Source organism: Triticum urartu, chromosome 1A (assembly GCF_056163025.1).
Source record: "Triticum urartu cultivar PI428250 chromosome 1A, HENAU_Tu73, whole genome shotgun sequence".
Classification (NCBI taxonomy): domain Eukaryota; kingdom Viridiplantae; phylum Streptophyta; class Magnoliopsida; order Poales; family Poaceae; genus Triticum; species Triticum urartu.
Window position 1 is genome coordinate 563,625,213 of NC_141873.1, and position 18,161 is coordinate 563,643,373.

The 18,161-nt window shown below is 43.9% G+C and overlaps 2 long non-coding RNA genes across 2 annotated transcripts; both read right to left on the reverse strand.

Annotated features, from left to right (window-relative positions):
• Positions 1–13,822: 13,822 nt before the first annotated feature.
• LOC147992764 (uncharacterized) lies at positions 13,823–14,719 on the reverse strand. Its single transcript, XR_015615403.1, has 3 exons — positions 14,525–14,719; positions 14,327–14,374; positions 13,823–14,243 (listed from the first exon to the last, which is right to left on the reverse strand). It is a non-coding gene; the product is annotated as an uncharacterized LOC147992764 (long non-coding RNA).
• Positions 14,720–15,141: 422 nt separating this feature from the next.
• LOC147992765 (uncharacterized) lies at positions 15,142–16,958 on the reverse strand. The gene is made up of 2 exons (XR_015615401.1): positions 16,455–16,958; positions 15,142–15,582 (listed from the first exon to the last, which is right to left on the reverse strand). It is a non-coding gene; the product is annotated as an uncharacterized LOC147992765 (long non-coding RNA).
• Between the last annotated feature and the right edge of the window lie 1,203 nt (positions 16,959–18,161).

Consider the following 18,161-nt stretch of genomic DNA (forward strand, 5'->3'; position numbering starts at 1 on the left):
TTCAATTCCTACCTTTCATGTGAGCATCATTGAAATCATCATGCCTAGCTAAAAGGCATTAAAGAAAAGCGCTTGTTGGGAGACAACCCAATATTTACCCTTACTGTTTTTGTGTGTTTAAATGATTAAGCTACTGTAGCAATCATGTTTTATAGCTTTTGTTTCAATAAAGTGCCAAGTAAGACCTTTGGGAAGACTTGGGTGAAAGTTAATGTGATCTTGCTGTAAAAAACAGAAATTTTGCGCTCACGAGAATAGATGTCATTTTTTTACAGAAGAGTGCTTTTGCGTTGATTCTTTTTGCAGAAGATTAATAGACAAATTCCTCACGTCCACCAATTTATTTCATAATTTGTGGAGTAGCAGAAGTATGGTTATTGTTCAAATCATTACAGACTGTTCTGTTTCTGACAGATTCTGTTTTCATTGCATAGTTTGCTTGTTTTCTAGTTTCTATGGATTATATTCCTCAATATAAATTGTAGAAATGATATGGTACAGTGGGAATTGTGTGAGAACAATTATGAACCTTGTCTTTGACAGTACCAAAGTGAATGGTTTGCTCTTTATCATACAAACCTATCTCACGAAGTTTGGTTAAGTTTTGTGTGATTGAAGTTTTCAAGTTTTGGGTGAGATATCGATATGAGGAGAATAAGGAGTGGAAAGACCCTAAGCTTGGGGATGCCCGAGGCACCCCAAGGCAATATTCAAGGAAGACTCAATCACCTAAGCTTGGGGATGCCCCGGACGGCATCCCCTCTTTTGTCTTCAAACTATCGGTATACCTTACTCGGAGCTATATTTTTAATCACCACATGATATGTGTTTTGCTTGGAGCATATTTTCAATTTTACTAGATGTTTGAATAAAATCATTGGATCTGAAATATTGAATGAAACATAATCCTCCCATGGCTACTTAATTATTTGACTACTCAGTGTTCTTCACTCGTATCTTTTTGGAGTAGTTTTTCATTTGCTCGCGTGCTTCATGTACATCCTATGAGTAAATGGTTGAATGAATCGAATGTCATAAATCTGAATTTATATATGTTTCATATACTTATAACATGGGGAGTAATGACTTCACACATAATAATTAAACTTATTGAAAGTTAGCAAACTGAACAATTCATGAAAGAATATTGAAGGAAGAGAGGTTTCACATATAAATATAATATCTTGGACATCTTTTATGATTGGGAGCACTCATTAAAATATGACATGCTAAAGAGTTGATGTTGGACAAGGAAGACAACGTAATGGGTTATGTTTTCTTATATCTGAAATAAATTATATTGTCATGGATCATCCAACATGTTGAGCTTGCCTTTCCCCCTAATGCTAGCCAAATTCTTTGCACCAAGTAGAGATACTACTTGTGCTTCCCAAAACCCTTAAACCAGTTTTGCCATGAGAGTCCACCATATCTACCTATGGATTGAGTAACATCCTTCAAGTTGTCATCGGTGCAAGCAATAAAAATTGCTCTCTAAATATGTATGATTGATTGGTGTGGAGGAAATAAGCTTTATACGATATTGTAATGTGGAAGAAATAAAAGCGATGGACTGCATAATAAAGGTTCATATCACAAGGGGCAATATAAAGTGACGTTCTTTCGCATTAAGATTTTGTGCATCCAACCCTAAAAGCGCATGGCAACCTCTGCTTCCCTCTGCGAATGGCCTATCTTTTATTATTATCTTCTACCTTATGCAAGAGTCATGGTGATCTTCACCTTTCCTTTTTACATTTTATCCTTTGGTAAGAACAGGGTGTTGGAAAGATCGTGATATATATATATATATATATATATATCTAATTGGATGTAAGTTAGCATGAGCTATTATTGTTGACATTGCCCTTGAGGTAAAAAGTTGGGAGGCGAAACTATAAGCCCCTATCTTTCTCTGTGTCCGATTAAAACTCCATAACCACAAGTATTGCGTGAGTGTTAGCAATTGTGAAAGACTAAATGATAGTTGAGTATGTGGAGTTTGCTAAATCAAAGCTCTGACATAGACTCTTCCTGAAAATAAGATGATTTGCAATTGTTTGATGACTGAGAATATTGTTTGTTAGTTTTCAAGAAAGTTTATGATCTATACTTTAACATGTGATTAGCTTGTTACTTTATCATGAGAAGTTTTATGAGATGAGCTATTGCTATGACATATAATGATGCTAGAAAAAGTGATTGGAATTATCATTAATCAAACTTAAGCACTTGCTAGCATTCACACTTCATAAATTATTTCTTTTATCATTTACCTACTCGAGGACGAGCAGGAATTAAGCTCGGGGATGCTGATACGTCTCCAACGTATCTATAATTTATGAAGTATTCATGCTATTATATTATCCTTCTAGGATGTTTTATATGCATTTATATGATATTTTATATGATTTCTTGGGACTAACCTATTAACCTATAGCCCAGTGCCAGTTTCTGTTTTCTCCTTGTTTTAGAGTATCGCAGAAAAGGAAAACTAAACGGAGTCCAAATGACGTGCCACTTGACGGAGATCATTTTTGGACCAGAAGAAGCCCACGGAGTACCAGAAGCAGGCCAGAAGAGTCCCGGGCTGCCCACGAGGGTGGGGGCGCGCCCCCTACCTCGTGGACAGCCCGGAGACCCCTCTGACGTGAAATCAACGCAAAACTCTTCTATATATACTCAAACTTCCAGAAAGAAACCTAGATCGGAAGTTCCGCCGCCGCAAGCCTCTGTAGCCACGAGAAGTCAATCTAGGCCCTCTCCGGCACCCTACCGGTGGGGGCCATCATCACCGGTGGCCATGGAGGAGTATCCTGGAGGGGCCATCATCACCATGAAGGCCAAGGACCAGAGGGTGGAGGCCATGGAGGAGGAAGCACAAGGAGGAGAACCTCTCCTCCTCTCTTCCGCTGGTGCCGGAGTGCCATCGGGAGGGGAATCATCGCCACGGTGATCGTCTTCATCAACATCACCATCATCATCACCATCCTCATCTCTTTTACGCGGTCCACTCTCCCGCACCCCGCTGTAATCCCTACTTGAACATGGTGCTTTATGCCACATATTATGATCCAATGATGTGTTGCCATCCTATGATGTTTTGAGTAGATATCTTTTGTCTTTGGGTTGATTGATGATCTAGATTGGTATGAGTTGTATGTTTTACATTGGTGTTGTCCTATGGTGCCCTCCGTGTCGCGCAAGCGTGAGGGATTCCCGTTGTAGGGTGTTGCAGCGTTCATGATTCGCTTATAGTGGGTTGGTGAGTGACTGAAACACAAACCCGAGTAAGAGGGATTGTTGCGTATGGGAATAAAGAGGACTTGATGCTTTAATGCTATGGTTGGGTTTTACATTAATGATCTTTAGTAGTTGCGGATGCTTGCTAGAGTTCCAATCATAAGTGCATATGATCCAAGTAGAGAAAGTATGTTAGCTTATGCCTCTCCCTCATATGAAACTGCAATAGTGATCACCGGTCTTATTAACAATTGCCTAGGACAATTCTGCACACCGATCCACCATTATTCCACACTCGCTATTTATAATATTTAGTATTATATTCTAACTTTATGATAACAGCACCTACTTTTATATTTTAGCTCTCAGATATCATACAAAGTTATCCTCTTCGTACCCACAACGTAGTTTTATTTCCCGTTTCTAGTTGGAAGTAAAACGTTCGGTGCACGTAGAGTCGTATCGGTGGCAGATAGGGCTTGAGAGAATATTGATCTTACCTTTAGCTCCTTGTGGGTTCGACACTCCATACTTATCACTTCCACCTTTGGAAAGTGCTATGATGATTCCTTGCACTTGGGGATTATCATTCGCCCTATTCTTTTCCTTTCCTTCTTCTCTTCTTCTTCTTCTTCTTCTTCTTCTTCTTCTTTCTTCTTATCCCTCCTCCTCTTCCTCCTCTTCCTCCCTCCTCCTCCTCCTTCTACTCCTCTTCTTCTTCTAAACTAAAACTAAAACTAATCTAAAATAAACTAAAATAAACTAAAACTAAACTGAAAATAAAACTAAACTAAAACTAAAACTAAAACTAAACTAAACTAAAAGAAACTAAAAAAACTAAACTAAAAAAAGAGGGAAGAACAAATCTGTAGGGGGTCGCCGGTGGATGGCGAGGTCGGCCGGTGGGGCGGGGCGGCGCAGGGGCCGCGGGGAGGGGTCCGGCACACGGGCGTCCACAAGGGGGGAGGGTGCACCTAGGGGGTAGGGCGCGCCCCCTGCCTTGTGGGCCCCTCGTGACTCCCCTAGCCTAATTATTCATCCTATATATTCACGTATATTCCTAAACCACCAGAAGTATCCAAGAAAACACTTTTCCACCGCCGCAACCTTCTGTTCCCGTGACATATCATCTTCGGGCCTTTTCCGGCATCCTGCCGGAGGGGGATTCGATCACGGAGGGCTTCTACATCAACTCTATATCCCTTCCGATGAAGCGTGAGTAGTTTACCTCAGACCTACGGGTCCATAGCTAGTAGCTAGATGGCTTCTTCTCTCTCTTTGATTCTCAATAGCATGTTCTCCTCGATGTTCTTGGAGATCTATCTGATGTAATCTTCTTTTACGGTGTGTTTGTCGAGATCCGATGAATTGTGGATTTATGATAACCTTATCTATGAATATTATTTGAATCTTCTCTGACTTCTTTTATGCATGATTTGATATCTTTGTAATTCTCTTATAACTATCGGTTTGGTTTGGCCAACTAGATTGGTTTTCTTGCAATGGGAGAAGTGCTTAGCTTTGGGTTCAATCTTGTGATGCCCTTTCCCAGTCATAGTAGGGGGCAGCAAGGCACGTATTGTATTGTTGCCATAGAGGATAAAAAGATGGGGTTTACATCATATTGCTTGAGTTTATTCCTCTACATCATGTCATCTTACTTAATGCGTTACTCTGTTCTTCATGAACTTAATACTCTAGATGCAGGCAGGAGTCGGTCGACGTGTGGAGTAATAGTAGTAGATGCAGAATCGTTTCAGTCTACTTGACACGGACGTGATGCCTATATTTCATAATCATTGCTTTAGATATCGTCATAATTTTGCGCTTTTCTATCAATTGCTCGACAGTAATTTATTCTCTAGTGAAACCTATGGCCCCTGGGTCTATTTTCCATCATATAAGTTTCTGATCTACTATTTTCCATCATATTAGTTTCCGATCTAATATTTTGCAATCTTTTACTTTCCAATCTATAAAACAAAAAAAACCAAAAATATTTACTTTATCTTTTGTTTAGTTTTATTTATGTCTATCAGATCTCACTTGGGGTGCCTTGGGCATCCCCAAGCTTTAACTCTTGCCTCTCTTTATTCTTCTCATATTGATAGCTCCTCGACCTTCGGACACTTCATCCACACAAAACTTTAACAAAAACTTGTGAGATCCGTTAGTGTAATAAAGCAAATCACTACCTTTAGGTACTGTAATGAACTCATTCTTTATTTATATTGATGTTAAACCTACTGTATTCCAACTTCTCTATGGTTCATACCCCCCGATACTAGCCATAGATTCATCGAAATAAGCAAACAACACACACAAAACAGAATCTGTTAAAAACAGAACAGTCTGTAGTAATCTGGAAGTTTGGTAAACTTCTGTCACTCCTAAAATTATGAAATAAATTTGACAATTTGGACAATTTGTACAGAAGTAATGTGCAAAAAGTTTCAGACCCATTTGACCTTCTAGTAAAAAATGTAAATTCATGCACTACAGCCAAAGTTTCTGTTTTTGTTCTGCACATAGTAAACAAGCAATCTAATCATCCTAAAACTAAAACTTGGCACATTATTTTTATAATACAATGGATATATACAAGGGGATATTTATTTACAAAGAAACTTCCATGAAAAATTCTACATTGTTTCCGTGAGCATGAACACAAGTGCTCAAGGTCGACCCTCACTTCTTCAATGCATAACTTTCCAATCACTTCTCTTTTTGAAAAACTTTTTAGGCATGAGAGGCAAGTAATAAATTTTTTATTTATTTTCATTCTTTTAAATTTTTTTGTATGTCTCACCCACAACTAAACAGAAACAAAAAGGAAAAACAAAATCTACTTAGTGAAAAAAGCAAACAAGCACACACGAGAATATCAACCCCACGATATTGCTCCCCAGCAACGGCGCCAGAAAAGAGCTTGATAATCCCCAAGTGCAGGGAATCATCGTAGCAATTTCCAAAGGTGGAAGTGATAAGTATGGAGTGTCGAACCCACAAGGAGCTAAAGGTAAGATCAATATTCTCTCAAGCCCTATCTGCCACTGATACGACTCTACGTACACCGAACGTTTGCTTCCAACTAGTAACGATAAATAAAACTACGTTGTGGGTATGAAGTGGATAACTTTGTATGATATCGGAGAGCTAAAATATGAAAGTAGGTGCTGTTATCATAAGGTTAGAATATATTACTAAATATTATAAATAGCGAGTGTGGAATAATAGTGGATCAGTGTGCGAATTGTCCTAGGAAATTGTTAACAAGACCGGTGATCACTATTGCAGTTTCATATGAGGGAGAGGCATAAGCTAACATACTTTCTCTACTTGGATCATATGCACTTATGATTGGAACTCTAGCAAGCATCCGCAACTACTAAAGATCATTAATGTAAAACCCAACCATAGCATTAAAGCATCAAGTCCCCTTTATTCCCATACGCAACAATCCCTCTTACTCGGGTTTTTGTTTCAGTCACTCACCAACCCACTATAAGCGAATCATGAATGTATTGCAACACCCTACAGCGGGAATCCCTCACGCTTGCGCGACACGGAGGGCACCATAGGACAGCACCAAAGTAAAACATACAAGTCATACCAATATAGATCATCAATCAACCCAAAGACAAAAGATATCTACTCAAAACATCATAGGATGGCAACACATCATTGGATCATAATATGTGGCATAAAGCACCATGTTCAAGTAGGGATTACAGTGGGGTGCGGGAGAGTGGACCACGTAAAAAAGATGAGGATGGTGATGTTGATGAAGATGATCACCGTGGTGATGATTCCCCTCCCGATGGCACTCCGGTGCCACCAAGAGAGAGGAGGGGAGGTTCTCCCCCTTGTGCTTCCTCCTCCATGGCCTCCAACCTCTGGTCCTTAGCCTTCATGGTGATGATGCCCCCCCCCCCCCGGGATACTCCTCCATGGCCACCAGTGATGATGGCCCCCTCCGGCAGGGTGCCGGAGAGGGCCTAGATTGATTTCTTATGGCTACAGAGGCTTGAGGCGGCGGAACTTCCAATCTAGGTTAATTTTCTGAGGTTTCTATATTTATAGGAATTTTTGGCGTTGGTCTCACGTCAAGGAGGTGCCCGAGCTGTCCACGAGGTAGGCCCACGCGCCCTGGGGGGGTGGGCGCGCCCCCCACCCTCGTGGGCAGCTCGGGACTCTTCTGGCCCAACTCTGATACTATGTGGTCTTCTTTTGGTTCATAAAAAATCATCAAAAATTGGCCCGTCAATTGGACTTCGTTTGGTATTCCTTTTCTGCAAAACTCAAAAACAAGGAGAAAACAGAAACTGGCACTGGGCTCTAGGTTAATAGTTAGTCCCAAAAATCATATAAAATATCATATAAATGCATATAAAACATCCTAGAAGGATAGTATAATAGCATGAATACTTCATAAATTATAGATACGTTGGAGACGTATCATGGTGTACTGAGAAGAAAAGAAACCTTGAAGCAAACATGTGTTAGCTATGTGGAAATCAGTGGCTGAAATCTGTAGCCTACCACGTGTGGAGGATGTAAAATTATTGGGTCAAAGTTGTTATTGCATGCCTCCAGTGAGCTCCTGGAAACAGAACGTATGATGTTCGTCATTCTTTTGTGGAGATGCTGGCAAGTTCGGCACGAGAATGTGATAATATCCCTCCTCCCATTGAAATATCTCGATAATGCATATAGAGCTACCTTAGCTCGCTCATCATGATTGAGCAGCACCCGGAGATGATGTGCTGAAAGGCAGTGGCGAAGACTGGCCCCAGGCCAGGGGGGGGGGGGGCCTGGGCCCGTGGCGTGAGGATTTATTCCTTTGTAGACTGTAGCATTTTTACACTGTTATTCACTATAGCAATGAAGCAGGCCTGGGCCGGATGCTAGCCTGGCTCCCCCCCCCCCCCCCCCCCCCCCCCCTCTGAAAGGAAAGGGGTGTTATCATATGTGTGATGCATGGCCAGTGCAAAATAGCTCAACAATACCCCATTTGTAAATATGCAAGTTTCATGGAAGCTGCCTCTTGTTTGCTGGTAAAAACTCAACGTCGATGGTTAGTTTAATTCTTAATCCGGACTTGCTAGTGTTTGGATGGTTCTAAGGGACCATATGTGCATATTTAGCTCCTACCGGTACATATACATTTTCTCAACTCCGCTTGAATCAGAGATAGCGGCATGCATAGAAGGTATATCTCCGGCTTTGCAATAGTGCACCACTCCGGCTTATATTGAAGTGGATTGTTTGGCATCAGTCAACCTGGTGAACAATAATGATAAGGATAGATTAGCGTATTCGGCTATGATTCAGGAGGTCAAATCTTTCATGCTCACTAGTGAATCTTGTACTACACATAGTAGTAGGTGTCAAAACAATGTAAGCCACTACTTGGCAACTTATGCTCTACTAGAGACTCACATATCGGTCTGGCTCCATTCTGGTCAAAGGTATGTGGAGGATCTATGTAGAGCTGATTGCAATCATGGTTGATGAGTAATGCAAAATTCTATTTGCAACTATACATGTATATGTGTTTGCGCACTTTGTTTCCAGATTTTTCGCCATGTGAAAAAAAGTTTTCGAGAACAACAAATGAAGGGCTACCTAGAGCCCTCCCATCAAATGAACTTTTTTGCATATTGGTTACCCTATCTGAGTATGACATCCAACAAATAGAACGATTCTTCACTAAAGGAGAACATTCGTTATGTCATGTTACCTAATTGATGATTATAAAGAGAGAACCGATTCGGTGCCCGGCTCATATGAAACCGCGCTGAAGAAAAAATAAATTCAAAACAAATACCAGAAAAAAATATAAAAAATCCAAAAAAAAGTTGCATGGTAGATAATTTGGTGCGTGAGCTCCACTCCAAATTGCAGATCATTTGGATTTCTGAGTAGCTCTCGAAAAAATAACAAATTTGGGTTATGTAAAAAAGTTTACTGTTCATATACTGTTGTGACCCAATTTGTCTTATTTACTGAGAGCTACTCAAATGTCCAAATGATCTGAAATATGGAGTGCACCTCACACACCAAATTATCTATCATGCAAAAAAATTGGATTTTTTGGAATTGTTTGTATTTTTGTGATTTTTTCTTGACAAGCTGCAGATGAGCGTGGGCTCAGAAATGGATACTCGGATTATAGATAAATAAAATGGTTGCCGCTACAAAATGCACATCCTCCTTGGCTTATTAGTTATTATCTTAGCAACTCCGCCTCTGGCGACCGGTTTATGTGCCGAGAGGTGGGTCGAGGAGGATCATGGATCTTCATGTTCATGGGAAGTCTTGGTCTATTTTATTAGATTTTGATGTCCTTGTATCATTCATCTAGGAGGTGGAGGCGATGAAACAGTGGAATAAGTGCATTCGGTCATTCATCTAAGAGCAGAGGTTTGATTTCCCCATATCGATTCATTGGATTGTGTGCAGAACTATCGACCGTGATGTTTTCGCTTTCGTTCATGGAGGCGCCAATGGCCTTTGTCAATAAGATATGCGACGATGCTCTGCTCCATTGATGTGGGGTTGGTTCTACTCGTCTGGCATTCACTTTCTGCATGCCGACGGTAGACGTGGTTTAGATCGGCATCGCTGGCATCTCCTAGCAACATGGCGATGCCAGCGATGGGTGGGCTCTAGGATTACACCAACCCCCTAACTCCGACAATGCGGAGCAGGTGCGACGTAGTGCTGGGTTCATGACACGCTCTTGGCGCTTGTAGGTCGGAGACAACAACAAATTCCATCTTGATATATTTGTATTTTTTTTGTTTCACCGAAGGTGGTCATGTAAGGCTCATTCTTGATCAATATATGTCTTTCGGTAAGTGAAAAAGAATATAAGTATATTTAGGCAAAAATAAACTACTAATACACTCGTACTTACATCAAACAATTATAGTTTTGGCCATGAGCTGGGCGGGCCATGGCCCATTTGGCCTGGCTGTAGCTCCGCCACTGGCTGGCATCTCCCAGCAACGTGGCGTGACTTCCCGCCCACAATTACATCGGCCCTTAACTCTGACAATGCCGAGCAGGTGCAGCGTAGTGCTAGGATCACGACACTCTCTTGGCGCTTGCAGGTCGGAGACAGCGATGAACTCCCTCTTGATATATTTGTATTTTTTGTTTCATCGAAGGTGATCTTGTAAGGCTCAGTCTTGATCAATATATGTCTTTCGGTAAATGAAAAAAATATAAGTATATTTAGGCAAACATTAACTACTTATACACTCGTACGTACATCAAAAAATTATTCAAATGAAGAAGTGTATAATGAACGTACGTACGTGTCAATACAATCTTATCTTATTTCTGCGATTTGGCAGGACATTAATTTTGGTGATGAGACATTTAGACACCCTTAAAAACTATCAGGATTTTTGAATATTTCCCAAACAAGCTTCTTCCCCGCGCGACGCCACCAATGGCTCGATCCGCTCGCGCCTCCCCCCTGTCCTAGCCCTAGCCCCCATTCCTCCTTATAAATACGCCCACTCCTCCCAGCCGCAAACCACACCCGCAGCCTCATCTGCATCGCAATTCCCCATCTTCTTTCTCCTAGACAGATCTAAAGAAGAGCAGATCCATTCTCCATTCCTCTATCCAAAGCTCTAGCTAGATGATAAACCTGTCCCTCATCGGCTCGGAGTGCTACTCCGGCGCCGGCCACAACACGCTCGAAGCCGACGACTCGTCGGACGGCCTGTTGACCGATGTCCCTGAACCGGACGCCGCGTGGTTAGAGGAGATGGCCGACTATGTGTTTGGAGGAAATGCTGCGCCGGTGGCGGTCGTGGCGGTGAATGACAGGGTGGAAGAGGGGGCTGCGGTGTCTGAGCCGGTGCCCGTGGAGGCTGCTAAGGAGGCCACGGTGAACCTCCAGGGGAAGAAGAAGAGGAGAGCCAAGGGGACAGTCGCGGCGCGGGGGGTCCAAGAGGCAGCGCTCGCTGTTGGGTCCTACTGAGACCACCAGCGGCGGTAGCAATCAAGGCGCGGAGAGCGAGGCTATGTACGATTACCAGATGCCGGTTGCCACGGGGATGAAGGTTGCCGGCGGTGGAAGGCGGCGGAGGAAGGAGGACCCCGGCAGCGTCTCGTGGGAGTGGGAGTGGGACAAGGAGGTGGGCCTCGCGGGCTACCCGGTGTTACAGTTCTGCCTCCTTTTCCACATGCTCCCCAGCACGTTCGACTCCCTCTGCAAGCTGCTGGCCCCCGTCCTCGCCAGGGATGAAACCAAGCGGCACCCTAGCCAACGCGAACCCGTCCCCGTCCGCAAGCGCGTCGCCGTCGCCGTCTGGCGCCTCGCCTCGGGGGAGTCCCTCCGCGAGATCGAGAAGCGCGTCGGCATCGCGCTCTGCACCTGCCAGAAGATCCTGCGCGAGGTCTGCTCAGCCATCAAGGGCGTAATGTTCCATCGGGAGGTCGGCTGGCCGGAGGACGCCCGCATGGCGGCCATCGCCGCCAAGTTCCAGGCCCTGTCGGGCATCCGGGGCATCGCCGGCGCCGTCTACACCACCCACGTCGCCATCATCGCGCCCCACGAAAACCCCATCGGCTACTATAACAGCCACGCCACGGCGCGCAAGAACGGCAGGAACTCCTACAGCATCACTCTGCAGGCGTCCATGGACGCCGACGGGACCTTCACCAACGTCTTCGCCGGCCAACCCGGCGGCGAGTCCGACGAGAAAATCCTCCTCGGGTCGTCCCTGAACAAGCCCGACCGTGCTGGGGACATCCTTGCCCAGGGCATGCGCCTGGTCGGCGGCGCTAGCTACCCGCTCCTTGACTGGACGCTGGTGCCCTACTCCGACGAGAACCTGACGACGGCGCAGCACAGCCTCAACGAGGGCGTCGCAGTGGTGCGCGACGTCGCCGTGAACGGGATCCGGAGGTTCAAGGCGCGCTGGGGCTGCCTCCAGATGCGCAGCGAGGTCAAGGTGGGAGACCTTGAAACGGAACTCTACGCGTGCGCCGTCCTCCACAACTTCTGCGAGCGCAGCGGCGACCCTCTCAACTTCGAGCTGCTGCGGGGCTTGGAGCTCCACGATGACGAAGGCATGGTCGCCGATAACCCCGTGCGCTCCACCGCCGCAGCGCAGGCGCGCGACACCCTCGCACAAGACATGATGGAACAGCTAGCAGGCTACTAGCCAGCCAGCTGGTGCGCCGCCGTGCCCAGAAGGAAGCCGATGAAGGGTTCATCGGAAGAGCGAATAAGTTTTCCTTGATCGAGTCCCCATTTCAGACTCGTGCTTCCGTGGGAGCCAATTCATCATCATCAGTTTTCTCAATCATTTATCCAGCCAATTACAGTCTGCTTGCTTGGTATTTCATTTTATTATCCGGCTAATGTATTATATATATATAGGGTCACGCTATTCGTCATCTTGGTTGAGGAATAGTTATTCTTCACCCATCTCTATTTTGACATCAATGCACCGTATTTTTATGTTTCGTAAATTTTGTCTTATTTCATACATAAAAAAAGAACGTAAGAAAATATGTACTCGCTGTAAAAAATATTTTATGTTACGTAAAATTATGAATGTAAAAACATAGTGTAAAACATACATAAAATGTGATTTTTCTGTTCTTATAACTATATTTTTATTTTTTTAAACCAAATTTTACATATTGAATCAATCTGCACGTAACTATTTATATTCTAAACATAATTTATTTAGAAAGCGATTGTAAGATTACCTCGGATGAAGAATAACTTATTCTGCATCCTGGGTGATGAATAGTAACACTATATATATATATATATATATATATATATATATATATATATATATATATATATATTTACTTTGTTGTTCTTTGATTAGCATGAAATCCTCATCATGCAAGTATGATGATCTATGTGTGCAGTAGTGTTGAAACCTTTGAATGGTTAATGGACAAGTAAGAAGCTTTAGAGGGAGCCTGCTGGTAATGCATGCATGGTGGGCTACCTTCCAATTTCTCAGTCCCCCTACAGGAAGCATAATTTCAACCAAGATTAATACCTACCATCTTCAAGCAAGGCCTGCATAATAACCTTGTACAAGTCTTAGATCATCGCTCTAAGAAATCTCGATGCGCTTAGGTTGCTGTGTGATATATACCTAGATTAATTATTCATGTGTATGTGTGTGTGTGTGTGTAGGGTCGCGTTATTCGTCACCCTGGGTAAGGAATTCTTATTCCTCACCCCAACCCACCACGCAATGAGTCAAGCCAGCATGCATCCATGTAGGAAATAGAAGGCTTGTGAGGTAAGATTACCCTCTACAGAATCTGTGGAAACATCACAACGAGAGAAGGGAGGTGAGGTAAGATTTGGTTGGCTATGAAGTAAGATTATGGCCAAGACAATCTGTCCACGCGCCCAAAAAGCACAGTAGGAAAAATGAGACTGCGATGTAAAGTTACGGCATCATTTTTTTTTGGATAGGCTGCATTGTCCGTCAGGTTTAGACGCGAAAAAAGGATCTATTCAGCATTAGCATCGCTGCTTTGTGTCATTCGTGTTATTACTCTTCAGACGCATGTCCACATTCTTCCTGAGTGGATTAAAATCGATAATAACTATTTTAACGAACTAAAGTTGAGCACTAGGAAGGACTTGGCTTGCCAAAACATGACACCATTCTGATTCAGGAAAAGATGGTCATGTTCATAAGGGCTGCTCAGATTAAATCCCTCACCTTCTGAGCCGAACTATTGGAGTCTACTGAAGTGTCACATCTTGTTTGGACGGGCTCTAAAATTTTGGCATGCCAGCCCACCATTGCACCAATTCGCTGGTGGGACGAGGGTGGAGGTCTCAAAAATTCATGGCGGAGATCTCATTTTGCATCTTACAAACATGCCAACAATTGTAACTGCAGGACCAACAACAAGAGCATCCTGCCTTTGTACTTCCGCACTTGTATCCGGCTTAGCTTTATCATTCTCAATCATCCATTGTGAATCTTCAATTACAGAAAACAGAACATTTAATCAAGAAAAGCCAGAATGTCTTGATGATCTATCACAAGAATATCTAAACACTAACCACTTAACTAAAAAGTGCAGATTTCTACGAACCGCTGAGCTTGTAAGCCTGAAAGAAATGATATGACACTTGATTGAGCCAGACACAGATATCCTTAAATGAGGTGGTATGATAAATTACTCCAACCAGAACCACAACTACTATCAATATTAATACTCTCCCAACCTGAATTAAAAAAATAACAAAAACTGAACTTACATAAATATTGCAGATCTAATACAAATTGGAACAGCTCAAAAGTCTACGGAGACGACCACATTTTATTTATTCTTGCACACATGTAGTACTACAAAATAAAGAAAACCCTACGGGTCAGTGAGTCAGTGTACATAGAAGTACCAAACTGTGCCGCATACCGGAGTAGTATTTCTGAGAAATGTCTCACTATGACCTATACGGATTTGGTGATCAGAGACTTTCTATTTCATAAGAGATATACGAGACGTAATCACCTGGCAGTGCAGTAGACAATCTAGAACAAACACAAACACAGACTATACATGGTGATGTTGTAAAACTAGATACAAAGCATGGTGATGCAAAAATAACATGTTCATCTATTATCTGCTTAAAATTTTGAAAACATAATAAAACTATACATTCAAAAGGATTCCAGTATGAACTATTAAATTTCTAAAGAACATTATATGCTTGAAAGAACAACAGTGTTAGAAATTCCACCAAAATATGCATAACTAGTAGCGAAAATTTTCAGTTAGAAATATCACAATGCAACGTGATATTCGGATTTCAATTGATTATAAAATCAAGTACCAAAGTATCCACTTGAAAATGTTAATGCATACGCTCCAACCTTTCAACTCGAATGATATATTTACTAATGACCACAACTGTATGCACAAATTCTCTCATCACTTCCAGCAGCAGTGCAGAAGGGAAGAGAACCGCCAAAATATCAACAGACAAAAACTTTTGATATATAAATCTCATTTTACACATGGGCAATTATCCTTTTTGGTGCGCAATAGATGTTGTTTCTGCAACTGTGCATTTTAGGGAGAGTAGGACGGTACTGAGCTTGCTGGACGATTTGACAGTGATGACCACCTTGAATGGATCTGGAGCAGTCATGAAGGTGGGGGTGGCAAGCATCATTCCCATTAGAGCCCTCCTTCTATTACCTTGCAGAGCGAAGATGAAATGGGAATGGTGGCGGCCAGCCGCCGCCGCCATGACACACGTGGCTAGCAGGATTTACCTCGTCGACTAAAATTTGATGATAGAACTTTTGATTTCTGAAACAAATAAAGCCAAATGAAAATAGTAAGACAGCCTTAACTACTAAAAGCTTGCAGAATTTAGGCTTGAGCTACATAAGCAACATAAATGGAAAAAAACACTAAAAATCTGCAGTTTATCAGCTCCTTGGTGCATTCAAACAGTTAGTGAGCACCATGTGAAGTGGATTAAAGAACACAATTCTGCTTATACATGAATATGTGTTGAAGTTGTAGAAATTGAGCTCTGAGGGCTCAAACACAAAATTGGACTCTGCCTCGGAGGCTTGTTCTATGAGGTAAGCACTTCAGATGGGCCTCCCATGAAAATATAGTTGACACTGAATTTGAAAACAATGATTCGCTTGAAACCCAAAAAAAGTAACAACATAAAAAAGTTGTAACTTCTTACTACAAAAGCAAACAAGACCAGTAGCAAAAGTAGCAAATGCGTACTCTCCTTTCCCTTACAATACCAAGCTGCAAGTTGGTTTTCAGAATACCATGACAGAACAAAGAATTTGATTGGCCTCCTTTAAATTTCTTTCAGTTATGTAGACTAATTGAATTAACCAAGACAAGCTCCTACAACTAAGCCATCATTCACAACTTCAGGTAAAAATCAATCACACAATCATCATAGCTTTATCCTATTCTGATCCACCATATTAAAGAATATTAAATAATTGGATCGAATAGTTAAATGCATGAAATGGAGAGTTTGAAGCAATGGTCATATTTCACAATTAAGAATGCTCCTACAGTCACGAGAATCACCTGAAGCTCTAGTGACTTGTGACTTGTGAGGCACCTGAAGCTCTAGTGCTAGAGGAAAATTGACGGGATCTGTAGCTAGGTTGGGCCGACACAAGTAAATAAAATTTCCTAACCTTGTGACTTGTGAGGCACCTGAAGCTCTAGTGGCGCTGAGTTACCTAGGCCGCAATTGATTCCAGCCGGCGCGAGTTCTGGGAGGCAGCGTTGTCAATTTCAACTGGAGATGAGGTCACAGAGGAGGTCGAGCCGCTGCATCTCCTGTTGGCTGCCGCTGCGACACACAGCCCTCCTCTATGCACACCGAGATCACCGAGCGGCCGAACCCCTGCCTCCGTCGGTCAGGACGAGAGAGAAACACAACATGGCGGAGGTAAAAATGCCTGCTCGGTGAACTTGTCGAGCTATCCATAGTGATCAACGTCGTCGAGGTTACCCGCAACCACGCCGCGAAGCCTCCCGCGGGGCGGCCGGCCGAGGAGGCCACCCCCAGCCACGAAGCCTCCCTCAGCACTGCCCGCCTCGACCCCGCCGCCGGAAAACGGGGCCGCGCCAACGCCGCACGCAGCTACCGCTCGCCGCCGAAACCTCCCATCGCTTGCCCCGTTTGCAGTTAGAATAGGTCCAGAAACTGCGGGGACTGGGTTTGGTCCACAAAAAAACCGTAAGCAACATAAATAAAAATGTAAATAAAAATGGAAAATGAAATACATTGGCCGGGGAAAGGAGTGGTGCGACAACCACACCGAGACCAGGTGTGTCGGAGGGGAGCGTTTCGACCCGGGTGAAGAATTATTCTTTACCCAGGATTACTAATAGACTTTCTATATATATATATATATATATATATATATATATATATATATATATATATATATATATATATGATGGTACTATTCTAATCTCAGGATTAGAATAACTATTTGGATCACGGTCAGTCTATATAGGGCGCGAGGAGGTGTTCCCGAGCTGTCGAACCGGGCAGCGACAAACAAAAACAAAAGAAGGAAACCCACCCTACCTCCCTCCCACACTTCCTGCCCCCGATCCAGATCCCCCACCTCCCTCCCGCACCTCCTGCCCCAAACCGGCAACGCGCCCGCCACCCTGCACCCAACCAGCGGCGGCGCCGCCACCGGCCGACAGCACCCCCCTCTTCCGAGATCCTCTTCGACGCCACCACACCACCGGCCAACCTCGCGCGCCGCCGCCCGCTGGAAATCCCGCGCGCCGCGGCCTCTTACCGAATCCCACCGGCGGAGCTCGCCACAGCAACCACCGTGTTCTTCCTCTCGTCGCCGCCCTGGAGAGGAACCTCCCAAACCTGCGCCATGGTGGAGCTCGCCTGCCCCAACGCCTCTTCTCCACGCATGCCCTTCTTCCTCGCCGGAGCTGATGTGGGCCGCCGCATCACCCAGCTGGCCGGGATCCCCCTCCCCTGCCCCCGTGCCGTCTGGGTCGGCCACACTGACCTTCTCATGAGGGACACCTTGACCTTCCTGGAGAAGGTTCAACCATGGAGCTTTTCCTGGTGGCGACGTGACGGGACGGGTGACAGCGTGCGTCCATGTTGTTTCTTCTTTCGTGTTTACTTGCTAGCCGCAACTGGCAAGGCCGTGCGTGCTTGTCCTGTCCAATGTCCACACCGCACGTACTACCGGCAATCAGCCTCCTCTCGGTGCAGCTTACTGCTTGCCACCGGTCTCAAATGCCAGACGCTCCTCTGTAGTAGTAGCCCGCTGTAGTTTTCTGAGTCAATTACACCAGTGGTGCCAGAACTTGTCGTGAACGATCATTTTGGTACTAGAACTTGCGGCATACAT